At 43.0% G+C, this 13,095-nt stretch overlaps 1 protein-coding gene across 8 annotated transcripts in view; it reads right to left on the bottom strand.

Moving 5' to 3' along the window:
• Positions 1 to 8,707, bottom strand: part of bcorl1 (BCL6 corepressor-like 1) — a 301,883-nt gene extending 293,176 nt beyond the window's left edge. For all 8 annotated transcript variants that reach the window (XM_041195890.1, XM_041195882.1, XM_041195881.1 and 5 more), the window contains exon 1: positions 8,483 to 8,707. The gene's annotated coding sequence lies outside the window, so the exon portion shown is untranslated. The remainder of the gene's footprint in view (positions 1 to 8,482) is intronic.
• Positions 8,708 to 13,095: the final 4,388 nt, after the last annotated feature.

The raw sequence follows: 13,095 nt of genomic DNA, 5'->3' as shown, positions 1-13,095 counted from the left end.
AGTGGACCAGCGAGAAGTTGTTGGTGCCATTGGCCTCCCACACCCCGCCCCCCCACCCCCCCGCCCCCCGCAGCTGCACCTCAGTCAACAGGAAGCAGAGCAATGTCATTTGTACCAAGAGGCCGGGGAGGTGCAGCCTGACACATTTGAGGGTTCTTCTGAAGGCACTCTGAATGTTGTCAGGAACTCCCTCACCTCTCTGCCAGTGACCCAAACTCTTCTAGCAGTAGTGGCCACCAGGAGAACTCAACTGCTGATAGAAATAGTGCAACAGGATCTTTTATCTCCACCTGAAAGGTAAGATGAGGTTTCAGTTCAATGTCCTGTTTGAAAGACAGCACCTAAGACAATGCAGTACCCAATTTGTACTGCACCGAGGTGTTAACTTAAATTTTGTCCTCAGGTTACTGTAATGAGACTTGAACTTCTGACTCAGAAGTGAGAATGTTACAAATAGGTCAAGGCTGACACCACAATGTAGCATTTTATCATATTGTCAAAAGATCTCAAAATGCATAACACAATATATTATTTTGAAGTGCACTGTTGTTAAACAGGCAAATACAACAACAAATAACTAAACTGTTTTTTTGGTGGTAGTCAAGGGAGGCATGTTGTCCAGGCTACCATGGAAACTTGCTGCTCTTCTTCGAATCATGCCATGGAATCTTAACATTCACCTGAGTCATTGAAATGAGTATTCAGGACCTCAGTTAAAGGACAACACTGCCAACAATGCAGCACTCCCTTCGTAGTATACTAGAGTAGGAGGCTAGAACCCACAAATTCCTGATCCAGAAGAGAAATGCTACCAGCTAAGCTAATTTCACAACCAAAGCTCCCAATACATTATGTTTGGCAATAGTAAGGTGTTTATAAAGATCTTACCTGTTTTTCATGTGAGTGACCACACCTTTATAACTTGCTTGCCATTCCAGCAGCCATGCAAATCTTTCTCACTTACTATTTATACCCAGCTGGGTTATATCATGGAGTTTCTTATCACCAACTTCAAGTCGCGAAAGAAAGTAAAAACTAAATGAACCGTGTTAATTGATCTCGATGAAATGTTTTGCCTTTGTGCCCTGAGCTTGGGAGAGCAAAAAAACTTCCAGATTTCCATACCTGATCACCATCTAGTGGTTTCTGTTGCAAGGTAAGACATGAGAAGATATATTTTCCCTTTTTTGCTAACATTAGATTAGATTTATCTGAAATCAGGTATCAGCGCAGATCCCGAATCACATCTGGCACCAATCTGACTCACCTTCGCACAAGTCAGAGTTTTTACAAACAGAGACAATTTAAACATAAACATCTAATGTAAAATCACAGAATCCCTGAGTTCACATCTGGCTGACTCTAACAATTACATTTTTTTAATAAGTCATCCAGAAAGTAAAATTCTTATCAGGATTGGTGTTGCAAATATGGGAATAACTTGAATTTTAACTAATAGATAAAGGGAATATCTTTAATCATTTCCTTAATAATTAGGAATCTAAAATAAATACTAGCATTCTAAAATTAAGCATCATAATTAATTAAATATAGCTAACATTTTGTTGGCCACCATTAATTTATTTTGCTTTCACAATTATACCCTGCACAAAGTATGAAAGTAGAGAGTTACAGAGCTGTTTCTAATGGTTTGTCTTTCATGTCGCTATGGAGATATGATTCCTCCTCCTTATTTTCCCACATTCTTTCCTCATTCTTGAGAAGGTGCTGACTCTCTGCTGGGGTACAGTTCTACAGGCACCGATTGCCTGTACAAGTGTCAGAACCTAGACAGTAAGTGTCAGCAGACAATCATTCATGAGGAGCATCATCATCGAAGTCCTGATCTCACTCAACATTCACATGTGCAATTCCGCAGACTTGATTGAAATAGGGGAGACATAGTGGCACAGTGGTAATGTCACTGAACTGGTAATCCAGAAGCCCAGGCTAAAGCACTGGGGACATGAGTTCAAATCCCACCTTGGTAGTAAGTCAAATTCAGTTAATAAAAACTCTGCAATATACAGCTAGTGGTATATCAGTGATGGTGACCATGAATCACTTGTCATTAAAACCCATCTGGCTTACTAATGTCCTTAGGAAATCTACCATCCTTACCTGGTCTGGCCTACATATGACTCCAGACCCTCAGCAATGTGGCTGACTCTTAGCTGTCCTATGTAATGGCCTAGCAAGGCACTCAGGTCAAGGACAATCAGAGATGGCAACAAATGCTGGTCTTGCCAGCAATGCCCACATCCCATGAAAGAATAAAAGAAAAGATTGCTAGTTGAGGTGTGTATGTTCAGGTCAAATACAAATTGTGGAACCCTTGAGCCAAATACCTAGAGTTGTCACTGGGCCTGCTTAGGAAACTGTTACCAATATGCCATTGGCGGAATAAAAGGAAAATCACATTTAAACTTTCATGTGTCAATATGTTACTTGTGTGATTCTGTTAATACATCTTTTCAAGTTGCTCTCATCACAATCACCACTATTGATAGGCTTAGTACCCCATGACTTCACCCTAATGTTATAATAGCTCCAAATGCTCTCTCTAGACACAATCCAAGTTTGGAAAGATAAAATTTGTAATTGCACTGCTGGTTACTTTTCAGAGTTCAGATGGATACAGCACAAAGCTTTCATATACCCAACATGACACTTTAACTCTGGTGACAATATAAGTGACAGGACACCTGTGTAAAAATGTGCACACCTATCATTTCACTATACTGAAATCTTAGTGATGGCATTGATCTTCAATCTTGACATCACCAATTAATATACTGTCGTATACGGTCCACTTAGAGATATGATGTGTTTGGACACTAGTGCTATTGTGTAGGACTAAGACCCCACATCGTATATTTTTCTAAAATATATATAGATACACTCATCGCTATTTGTAATTTTTTTAAAAAATTGAACAAAGATCTTTAAAATGGCTGAAACTATGTCTGTCTGTGACCCCGGAATGAAAGAAGCCACTTGGCAGTTTTAGGAAAACCGCACCTTGTTACCTCTGAGGAGCCACTAACAAACCCCTGTGAACTGTACAGCCCAACTTCAAAGGGAGCTACACAAAGACCATCTGCATTTAATAACCCAGGCTGGCCAGAAAGAGATGGATCATCTGCTAAGAAAAAGGCTCTGCAACCTTCTTTTCAATTTCTAATGGCTGAGACATTTAATAGGCATTGGAATCCAGATGATGGATACACCATCTTTGACATGTGACATGGGCCTCTGGCTTGTGAAACAAGTAATATTACCTTGCTGAACTGCATAGCTCAGTCTCCCATTTACCATCTGACTAGCAGCCTCATGGGAAGGGAGCTCTTTCCAGGTTGAGCACCTGGCCCCATCTGCACTGCTTCTGTTGGAAATTCTGTGCCATCACCTACAAGACTGACTCATCTCTGCATGCCTATCTCAGCGTGTGAAGTCAACACCACCAGAGAAGTGAACTCTACAACATTGATTTTCAGTCCGCCAACCTGCATGAAGGAATATCTCATTATACTTTGATTCTGGACTCTGGAACTCACATGAACCAATATTTATTTTCTCTGTAATCTCTGTACTGTAAAACTTTCTTTTCTTCATCCCTCTCTTCACCGTCTGAGTGGCGGCGACGTCAAAATCCCCCATTTTGCATTTTGAATGTGTGCAATGAACTATGCCTTTTTTAGTTCATCCTATCTAGAGTTTGCTGTGGGGTTCTTAATAGAAAATTGGATCACACAAAAACCAAGGGGTTGGGAAAAACACCACCGCTTGTAAAGAGGAAAACAAACCAAAACACCTTTCTGTTTACGGACAGGTGTGAGAGGAGAAATTAGTGCTGTTTAAATTAACCCCCCTCCTGTCCATAACATTGTTCCATTGTTCTTCCCTGAATACAAAATAGTGAAACTCTACACTGGTAGGAGCATATCACTTATTTAAAGAATACAAAATATTGATAATTCATAATGGTCATGTGCAATAATCCCCATAATGTAGACTAGCAATGCAATATCTTTCATGTATTGTATATGTATGTGTCCATGTGCAAAAGATGATTGGGGATCATTCAAGTTTAAAATTGTAATGTTATATTGAACTATTTTAATAGTTCCTATGATAACAATGCATTACAGAGCCATACAGGCTAGAAGATTCTAGGTTCATTCCTCAGTCTGTGCTAAGGTAGCTGCTCTCAAATAAGTTATTAGATGCTATAATTGGTCCGGAAAAACCTGGGTTGGAGAAAGCAAAAGTAACTATCCAGGGTGCCACTTCTGAGTATTATCCAGTAACCATTTTAGGAAAGGATGCATTTGCAGGTGTCTAATCAGGAATGGATTGGGCTCAGTTGTGACATACTCCATAGTTAAAAAAACATGCTAATACTCACCGTGAAGGTTTACACAAAGAGAATGGTTCCTTTTATAAAGTGCTAAAGAATGTCTGGCATCATGGAACTGCATCCCAACAAGAGCCAGTACTTTGTCTGGGATTGTGGAGGTGGAAGAAATAATGCTATCTTTGGATGTGCTGTGAGAGAATTCAAAAGGCAGAAAGTTTCCGAGACCACAAGGAGATCCAGAATGTACCACCACCTATTTGGTACCTTTAAAAGCTACAGTCTCCACTAATGTCCTTTAGGGAAGGAAATCTGCCTACACGTGACTCCAGACCCACAGCAATGTGGTATACTCTTAAATGCCCTCTGAAATGGCAAGCCACTCAGTTCAAGGGAAATTAGGGTTGGGTAATAAATGCTGGCTTAGCAGGTGAAGCCCACATCCCAGGAATGAATAAAGAAGATTTAAAAATGCTGGACATCATACCAGGAACAGCACCAGCCATACCTAAAAATTTGATGTCAAGCAGGTTAAGCTACAATAGCAATGCTAAACAGTGAAAGCAGCATGCGATAGACAGAGCTAAGCAATCCCACAACCAAGGAATCAAATCAAAACTCTGCAGTCTTGTCACATCCAGTTGTGAACAGTGGTGGACAACTAAAGAATTAAGCAAAAGGGGAGGCTCCACAAATATCCCCATCCTCAGTGATGGGGGAGCCCAATGCCTCAATGCAAAAGTCAAGTCTAAAGCATTTGCAACCGTCTTCAACCAGAAGTTACCAAGTGGATGATCCATCTCAGTCTCCTCATGAGGTCCCCAACATCATAGTTGCCAGTCTTCGGCCAATTCAATTCACTCCATGTGATATCAATAAAAGGCTGAAGGCACTAGATACAGCAAAGGCCAAGGGCTCTAAAAACATCCTGGCTGTAGTACTGAAGACATTTGCTCCAGAACGAGCTACAAAACTGGCATCTAACAATGTGGAAAATTTCCCAAGTATGTCCTGTTCACAAAAAGCAGGACAAATCCAATCTGGTTAACTATCATACATTAGTCTATTTTCAACAATAAGCAAAGTGCTGAAAGGTGTCGATCACAGTGCTACCAAGTGGCACTTATTCAACAATAACCTTCTTACTGATGCTCAGTTTAGGTTCTGACAGGGCCACTCAGCTCCTGATCTTATTAGTCTTGATCCAAACATAGACAAAAGAGGTGAGGTGAGAGTGACTGCCCTTGAAATCAAGGCAGCATTTGACTGAGTGTGGATCAAGGACCCCCAGCAAAAAAATGAAGTCAATGGCAATTGGGTAGAAAACTCTCCACTGGTTGGAGTCATACCTAGCACCAAAGAAGATGGTTGTTGGAAGTCAATCATCCCAGTTCCAGGACATCACTGCAGGAGTTCCTCAGGGGAGTGTCCTAGGCCCAACCATCTTCAGTTGCTTCATCAATGATTTTTCCTCCATCATAAGGTCAGAAGTAGGGATGTTTGCTGATGTTTTCACAGTGTTCAGTACCATTCGCAACTCCTCAGATACTGAAACAATTTGGTATATGCAGCAAGAACAAAACAACATCCAGGCTTGGGCTGATAAGTGGCAAGTAACATTTGTGCCACACAAGTGCCAGGCAATGACCATCACTAAAAAGAGAACCTAACCATCGCCCCTCAACATTCAATGGCATTACCATCGCTGAATTCGCCACTATCAATATTCTGGGGGTTACCATGGACCAGAAACTGAACTGCACCAGCCATATAAATACTGTGGCTACAAGAGCAGGTCAAAGACTAAGAATTCTGCAGCAAATATCTCACCTCCTGACTCCCCAAAGCCTGTCCACCATCTACAAGGCACATGTCAGGAATGTAATGGAATACTGTCCACTTGCCTGGATAACTGCTGCTCCAACAACACTCAAGAAGCTTAACACCATCCAGGACAAAGCAGCCCACTTGATTGGCACCCCATTCACCAACTTAAATATTTACTCCCTCCACCACCATTGCACAGTGACAACAGTGTGTACCATATACAAGATCCTGGATCAAAATTCTGGAACTCCCTTCCTAACAGCACTATGGAAGTACCTGCGGCAGCTGGATTGTCGCTGTTCACAAAGGCAGCTCAACACCACCTCCTCAAGGAGAATTAGGGATGGGCAACAAATGCTGGCCGAGCCAAAAAGCTTACATCCAATGAAAGAAGAAAAAGAAATTCTCCAGGAAGGAAGGATCAATGTTTGGTTTTTTGAGGTGATGAATACAGATTTGAAGTTGAGGTTGACAGTAACTAAGAGAGAACCATTAACAATATAAACTAACACTGGGGCCTGGAAGCCAAGTATGGTGGTCAGCAGTTTAGTTGTTTACATACTTTAGCCTCTATGTAATTTCAGTCCCACACCAAAGTCATTGATTCTTAAAAGTCTTTTGAATTGGCCTAACAAGGCACTCAGTTGCATCCAAAGCAATTAGGATAGACAGTAAATACTGGTTTTGCCTACGATGCTGACATTATAAAAATATTTTTTTAAAACTTTACCTAGACTTCATTATTTGGCCTTACAAACTTACATTGAGTGATAACTGCATGTTTTGGATGCGCTCTAATATCCCGCACAAGTGGTCATTTTTTTTTGTATCTGGGCCTAGACAGCGAATATGGGCACAATGTTCTTGGGTACGTTGACTATTGTGGCTAAGCCCTCGCCCTGTTCTCATGTAGCGAACAGGCTGTGCAGGAGGAATCACTGGATACCTTCCTGATTTTGCCCCTTTCCTTTCGCCAGTGTTTTTAAGGCGAATTATAGTACTCGCTCCAAACTATCAGCTCTACCAGGATCACCAATAACAGTGCAGAGATCTAATCCAACTTGAAAACTTTCTCTAAATTGAACGCAAGATGCTTGCGCAACAAGGCCACGGCACATAAAACACAAAATTATTGTTTCAGGGGGGCTTGCTGCCTGGACAGGATTGGATTAGAAGGCGGGGGTTGCTAATTTAAAGAACAAATCTCGATGCTGAGTGTTCAGAAACATCGTGGATGTCTGATGAGTTTTAAGGCAAGGCACATTTTTGTTAGTTTCGTCTATCCCTTCGAAGCGGAATAACAAGCGTCCAATGGATATTTAAATAATCCGTCACATCCTTTCTTCCACCCAGTGACGGTCGGTCATCGCCACTGGACCTTGTGTAAACAGCACTCCGGGCACCCGAGACCCACAACTCTCTCGAAAAATTAAGATGTTGCTGGTTTCTTTCAATATTTATGTTTAAAATATAATAACAAACGCAAATTCCTGGACGGGCGGGGGTTGGGCTGTGGGCTTGTTTGTTTTTAATGTTGTAATACAAAAATTAGAAATGGCAAATGGCACAAGTGGATATCGTCTTCTGCTTTTCATTCCTCCGCTGGTGGAAACATTCATGATCGTTTCGGGATCCCTTGAAAATATCCTCAAGGACAAGGCAGAGACTTGAGACTCAAAAAGAGGTTGTTCTTGTTCCTAGCCCCAGCTTGACCGCAGCCCCTGAACCTGACAAGATTTCTATCACAGTCCGATATTTCTGATCCCTCAGCCCGGTGGGGCCCGGCTCCTCAAACTGCAAACGCCAATTGAACATAAATGAGGCACCTGGGCGGCCTAAACTATAAACCCACTCTACATGAAGTGATTACAAAATAACTCTGTGCGACTAAAATCCTTGTGTGCAAAATAAATAAGATTACCGCGCAATATGGGAATAAGTTGCTTCCCGGAAGTTGGGCTTTTACCCTTTTAAATGTCTTGCTGGGAGAGCCTTTAAACTTGTGTTTTAAAATAACCAAGCCCCATCCTTTCTAATTATCAAATCCTTTGCATGGTTTTTAAACACGTGTCTAGGATTTGCAATTATCCCCTCCGTCAAAGGTTTGCAAAAAAAAGAGCAAAGCTGCGAGTGAAACTGACACGAAATTGGCGAGATCGCCCCCAGAGCAGAAGCGAAGCGTCTTCTTTTGTTGATGTTGTGAGAGCGAGGGGTACATGGTGGCACATCAGCTTCTCGCCCACAGACACTCAGCTCAGCTCCACCCAGCTCAACCTCTTTATTTCAAAAACACATTACCTGGATTTAATTTGGAGCTGCCGGGTTCCCGTTCAAGAAAGGTGCTGGGTCCAGATCCAGATCCAGATCTGATTCGAAGCCGGAGCTCCGGGTCGTGAAAGTGCGGGTCCCGACGGTGCAGGAGCGCCGAGCTGGGGCTGTTATAATCGTTTTTTTAAAAAATGCATACAATAATATGTGAAACCAGGAAACGAGTTTACTTTCGCTCCATATCGCTGTCTGCTGCGCACATTTCCACCACTCCTCACTGCAGTCACGTCCCCAGGGTCCTAGCGCCGCCGCAACTCGTTATTTCCAGGGTCACATCTCGAAAACCCGCTAACCCTGTGCAAACCATCTTCCTTCTTTCGATAATCGAGGCTAAATACGCCACTGAGTTTCTTAAGAGTGACTTCGTCCTGGTGCATCTGCTGTTGCATTTATGTATATGGTGCAATTTTTACTCTTTTGGTTTAACCATTGCATTCTCCACTAAACCACACCAGACTTTTTTATCGTCACTTAAAAGCATTAGATTATAAAGTCCGTTGCTATGTGTTGGACGCTCAAAAAGAGTTACACTTCGACTTGTTTCAGGCACAGGAAAATGACATAGCTGAGCAGAGCACACTATAACATCTAAGAACAAACACATTTCCGCCGTATTTCTCAGGTTAATACTAATTGGACCAATCCTGTCCACTCTCTCAGGCAAATACAGTTTATATCTAAGTCTTCATATGTTATATGAAGACTTGCATATTTAGCAAATAGGGGGCATGGATGTGCATTAGCTAAAGAGAACTGCCTAGCGTATTGGGATGAAGTGCTACTAGTTAAGAAATTGAGATTTTTTTTTAACATTCATTCTCCCAATGCCAAAATGCCACATTAAGTTACCATCGTACCTTTATAATCAGAAAATGCTGTCAGAAAAAAGAATTAACTCTTAATATTCCTCACTTGTGTGGCCATGTGCTCTTAGGCATCATTTAGGAGCCTGGATCTTCTTCTGGATTCCTATTCCTATCTTCATCTCTATTTCCTTTCCCCCTTCATCTTCACACCCGCCTCCAATCCCTCCCCCCCCTCTTTAATGTCATTACTTTCTGCTCAATCCAAAGCTGCATAATAGGGCAAGGTGTGATCATGATTTGAGTTAAGAAGTTTGGATTGTTGATAGAAATGTGTTGTAAATCTAAATGTGTCTGTGTCAAAACATGCAGAAATACATTTTTAAGAAATGTATTTGTTTTTAGTGTATACTGTAATCATAGAAATTTGCTGAGAAACCAATCAAAAACTAGGCTGTCAAATCCAACCCCTACATAGTATTTGTTACTAATATAATAGTGGCTGTAGCCCATTTTTAAGCTTAGGAACTTTCTGCTTTATGATATATGTCTTAAGTATAGCCCCCTTCCCCACAAAATAATTGGCTTTGAAACATAGAAAATATATCTTTTAGCAGATGTACCAAAAGATTCTCCCCTTTTAACTTTGTCTTTAACTAATACAATAATGTTTCTTAAGTTTATAAAATACGGTGATTGAACATTGGGATTGGGGGAGGCGGTGGTGTCGTGGTATTGTCACTGGACTAGTAACCCAGAGACCCAGGGTAATGCTTTGGGAGTGGGATTTGAATCCCACCACGGCAGATGATGAAATTTGCATTCAATAAAAAATCTGGAATTTAAAGTCTAATGATGGCCATGAAACTGGTGTCAATTGTCCCATCTGGCTCACTAATGTCCTTGAGGGAAGGAAATCTGCTGCCCTTATGTGGTCTGGCCTACACTTGACTCCAGACCCACAGCAATTTGGTTGACTCTTAAATATCCTATGAAATTGCCTAGCAAGCCACAGAGTTGTATCAAATGGCTAAAAGACCACCCGACATCGATTGTGGCAACGGAAATGACATCGGAAACTCAGCCCTGTCGACCCTGCAAAGTCCTCCTTACCAACATCTCAGGACTAGTGCCAAAATTGGGAGAGCTGTCTCACAGACTATTCAGACACCAGCCTGGCATAATCATACTCACGGAATCACATTTTACAGAAAATGTCCCAGACACCAAAATCACCTTCCCTGAGTATATCCTGTCCCATTGGCAAGACAGACAATTGGTGGTGGCACAGTGTTATACAGTTGGGAGGGAGTTGCCCTGGGAGTCTTCAACATCAACTCTGGACCCCATGAAGTCTCATGGCATCAGGTCAGACATGGAAAGCCTCCTGCTGATTACCACATACCGTGTCCCCCACACACCCTCCTCCCCCTCAGCTGATGAATCAGTACTTCTCCATGTTGAACATCACTTGGAGGAAGCACTGAGGGTGGCAAGGGCGCAGAATGTACTCTGCGTGGGGGTCTTCAGTGTTCATCATTGAGAGTGGCTATGGACCGAACTGGTCAAGTTCTTTAGGGCATAACTGCTAGACTGGGTCTGCAGCAGGTGGTGAGGGAACTAACAGGAGGGAAAAACATACTTGACCTCATCTTCACCAACCTGCATGTTGCAATGTATCTGTCCATGACAGCCTTGGTAGGAGTGACCACCGCACAGTCATTGTGGAGATGAAGCCCTATCCTCAAATTGAGGATACCCTCCATTGTGTTGTGTGACACTACCACCATGCTAAAGGGATAGATTTCAAACAGGTCTAGCAACTCAAGACTGGGAAACCATGAAGCGCTGTGGCCATCAGCACCAGCAGAATTGTATACAACCACAATCTGTAACCTCATGACCTGGCATATCCCCCACTTTGCCATTACCACCAAGCTAGGGGATCAACCTTGGTTCAATGAAGAGTGCAGGAGGGCATACCAGGAACAGCACCAGGCATACCTAAAAATGAAGTGTCACTCTAGTACAACACAGGACGACTTGTGTGCCAAACCGCATATGCAGCAAGTGAGAGACAGGGCTAAGCGATTCCACAACCAATGGATCAGACCTAAGCTCTGCAGTCCTGCCATATCCAGTCATGAATGGCAGTGAACAATTAAACAACTCACTGGAGGAGGAGGCTCCACAAATATCCCAATCCTCAATGATGGGGGAGCCCAGCACATCATGCAAAAGGTAAGACGGAAGCTTTTGCAACAATCTTCAGCCAGATATGCTGAGTGGATGATCCATCTTGGCCTCCTCCGGAGTTCCCCAAATGCCAGTCTTCAGTCAATTCAATTCACTCCACGTGATATCAAGAAACAGCTGATGGCACTGGATGCTGCAAAGGCTATGGGCCCTGACAGTATTCCGGCAATAGTACTGAAGACTTGTGCTCCCGAACTTGCTGCGTCCCTAGCCAAGTTATTCCAGTTCAGCTACAACACTGGCATCTACCCAGCTATGTGGAAAATTGCCCAGGTATATCCTGGATGCAAAAGGCAGCTCAAATCTAACCTGGCGAGTTACTGCCACAACAGTCTACTCTCGATCATCGGTAAAGTAATGGAGGGGTCAACAACAAAGCTATCAAGCGGTAATTGCTTAGCAATAACCTGCTAGCTGACGCTCAGTTTGCGTTCCGCCGGGACCACTCAGTTCCTGATCTCATTACAGCCTTGGTTCAAACATGGACAACAGAGCTAAACTCCCGAGATGAGGTGAGAGTGACTGCCCTTGACATCAAGGAGCCCTAGCAAGAGTGGAATCAATGGAAATCATGAAGAAACTCTCTGCTGGTTGGAGTCATACTTAGCACAAAGGAAGATGGCTATGGTTGTTAAAGGTCAATCATCTCAGTACCAGGATATCACTGCAGGAGTTCCTCAGGGTAGTGACCTAGGCCAAACCATCAGCTGCTTCATCAATTGCCTTCCCTCCATCAAAAGGTCAGACGTGGGGATGTTCGCTGATGATTGCATAATGTTCGGCACCATTCGCAACTCCTCAGGTACTGAAACAGTCTCTGTCCAAATGCAGCAAGACCTTGACAATATCCAGACTTGGGTTGACAAGTGGCAAGTAACATGCGTGCCACACAAGTGTCAGGTAATAACCATCTCGAACAAGAGAGAATATACTCATCGCCTCTTGACATTCAATGGCATTACCATCACTGGATCCTCCATAATCAACATCCCGGGCGTTACCATTGACCAGAAACCAAACTGGACTAGCCGTATAAATACTGTGGCTACAAGAGCAGTTCAGAGGCTAGGGATCCTACAGTGAATAACTCACCTCCTAACTCCCCAAAGCCTGTCCACCATCTACAAGGCACAAGTCAGGAATATGATGGAATACTCTCCACTTGCCTGGATGAGTGCCGCTCCAACACTCAAGCAGCTCGACACCATCAAGGTCAAAGCAGCCTGCTTGATTGGCACCCCATCCACAAACATTCACTCCCTCCACCACCATTGCACTGTGGTAGCAGTGTGTACCATCTACAAGATGCATTGCAGGAACTCACCAAGCCTTCTTAAACAGCACCTTCCAAACCCACGACTGCTACCATCTAGAAAGACAAGGGCAGCAGACACTTAGGAACACCGCTACCTGTAAGTTCCCCTCCAAGCTACTCAACATCCTGACTTGGAAATATATTGCCGTTCCTTCGTTGTCACTGGGTCAAAATCGTGGAACTCTCTCCCTAACAGCACTGTGGGTGCA

This window comes from Carcharodon carcharias, chromosome 9 (assembly GCF_017639515.1).
Source record: "Carcharodon carcharias isolate sCarCar2 chromosome 9, sCarCar2.pri, whole genome shotgun sequence".
Classification (NCBI taxonomy): Eukaryota; Metazoa; Chordata; class Chondrichthyes; order Lamniformes; family Lamnidae; genus Carcharodon; species Carcharodon carcharias.
Note: the sequence above shows the minus strand (reverse complement) of the source record. Positions and strands in the feature narration are given on the sequence as shown.